General features: G+C 57.0%; 1 long non-coding RNA gene across 1 annotated transcript in view; it reads right to left on the bottom strand.

Annotated features, from left to right (window-relative positions):
* LOC104865336 overlaps positions 1 to 1,272 on the bottom strand; it is a 2,470-nt gene extending 1,198 nt beyond the window's left edge. Inside the window, exon 1 of the long non-coding RNA XR_781120.1 lies at positions 1,029 to 1,272. This is a non-coding gene — a long non-coding RNA (uncharacterized LOC104865336). The remainder of the gene's footprint in view (positions 1 to 1,028) is intronic.
* Positions 1,273 to 2,156: the final 884 nt, after the last annotated feature.

The following is a 2,156-nucleotide window of genomic DNA, read 5'->3' as shown; positions in this document are numbered from 1 at the left end:
TCTTCCTTTTTTTTTTTTTTTTTTTTGTACCGGGGATTGAACTCAGGCCCTTGCACCTTTGAGGCAGGTGGCAGAACCACTGAGCCAAACCCCTGGCCCTTCTCTGCTTACTTTTTAACTCTGCTGTGGCCAAGTCAGGGGCTGCCATGGAAATGCCTGCAGCGACCCCTCAGGCTGCCCCAAAGGTGTCCCTGACCAGTGTGGGTCCCCTGCCCTCCCGCTGTCTCCCTCCGTTTCTCCCACGAGACCAGCTGCATAGCGGAGCTGGGGGTTCTGCCCTGAACACTGCCCGACTCCAGCCCCACTCAGCACTAGATCTGAGGGTGCTGTTGTTCCCCAGGGACCTCGCACGGGTTGGAGGGTCTCCCAGGGCAGACACACTACCCCACCCAGGTGCCATAGCTGCTTGTGAGAGATAAGTAAAGGGACAGTGACACCATCTACAGATAGGCACTGGGGAGATGGTGCCTCAGCCTTCTGGAATGAAACTTCAGGCTCTGGATTGAATCCAGAACATCACACTGAGGTCCATCTCCAGCTTTTTTTTTAAGACAGTGTCTCACTAAGTCACTAACCAGCCCAGACCGAGATTGAACATGTGTGTGATCCTCCTGCCTCAGCCTTCCAGAATGCTGGGATCACAGGTGCAAACCACCACGGTGCTGGTCACTCTGAAGGGAAGACTCCAGACTTCCCTGGGATCCCCAGGCCACATGGGTCTCAGGGACTTGTGTGTGCTGGTTGCCATGGAGACAGCACATTTGTTCCCTGGGCTCCTGAGCAACAGCTCGCCTGGCTTCTGTGCAGACTTGAGCCTGAGAAGTCTTGAGTGGGTGCTGACAGCTTGCCTGCTGGGGCCGGGACCCACAGGTCAGCAGCACCCAGTCTGGATCTCCTCCCACCTCGCTCTCTCTCGATTAATCTATTTTGCACACATTTCAGTATTATTCCAGTATTACTATTATCTATTTATCTATGAATATTTACCTTTCAAAGGCAAAAGAAAACTTTAGAAAAATTATTCTTACAAGAGTCAATGGTTTCCGTTGATTCTGCATTAGTTCCCATGTTCTTTCTTGTTCTTGTTTTCTGATTTGATTCCTTCAGTCACTTGAAAAAAACACATTTCCCCCCAAGTCACTCTGGTTGATTTCAGCATCTCATTTTCAGGGTTCTGACATTGGAGAAATCTTCCTCTGGGGTCAGTGAGTACCTGCTGCGGAGGAGAAGCTTCTGGAATGACACTGTGGCTGGCTGTGACCTCCGTCAGCAAGCCCGGGTCAAAGGTCAAAGGTCACCGGACACAGTTGGGGGCCGCCCCCACGCACGTGCCTGTCTGTCAGAAGCAGTTTTCAGACCCTGCCAGCCCTGAAGCAGCCCTTGGCCTGAGGGGCTTGCGGCCCCGCACATTCCAGATGCTTCTCCTGGGGCTGAGGATGGTTCCCTCCCGGGTTTGTAAGAGGCCCGGGCTGCACCTGTGGGCTCCAACAGGGCCCCGCAGCGCCCCGCAGGTGCTTCTTGAGGTGTTTGCCCTGCTTCCCCTGCTCGTGACATTGTGGGTGGCGGCACCGGCTCGCGGGGCAGTGGGTGCCCCTGATACCTTCGTCCCGGCGTCCTTCTGTGACCACCTGCAGCTCCCGCGCCTCCCCATCCGGCTTCAGACGCCTTTGTGGATGGGGCCCTTGCATGGTAGCGGCCGGCTCCCTGCCCTTGGGCACCAGTGCTTTTCCTGTCTGGCGATGCTCCCCCACCGCACCCCTCCCGGGGACTCAGCACGGCCGTTCCTCTTCCCCGCTTGCTCGCCGGCCAGGGCAGCACCCGTGTGGAGGCTCCGTTTTCGTCCTTTCCGTGCACACGGCAGCAGGCTCTCCCCACAGCTCACAGGGCAGCGGGCCCGCTTCGGAGAGCCGAAGGGACAAGGAGGACAGCGATCCGTGGGACGTTCACCGGGTGCTCCGTTCTCAGCTAACCGTGTTGGGGCCTCCTCGGGTGGAGATATCATGGCAGCCGGGCGGGAGCGCAGAGACTCGGTGGCTTTCGGGGCCTCCCACGTGGCCACAACGTGGCAGACTTGGGCTTGAACCCAGGTCTGATGCCAGAGTTCAGTTTCCCTTTCATCTTGCTATGTCAGGTTAGGTTACACTCTGTTTGCTGGG

The sequence above is a fragment of the Fukomys damarensis genome, unplaced genomic scaffold (assembly GCF_012274545.1).
Source record: "Fukomys damarensis isolate Sample0158 unplaced genomic scaffold, DMR_v1.0_HiC HiC_scaffold_22, whole genome shotgun sequence".
NCBI lineage: Eukaryota > Metazoa > Chordata > Mammalia > Rodentia > Bathyergidae > Fukomys > Fukomys damarensis.
This window is presented reverse-complemented; position numbering and strand designations above follow the sequence as displayed.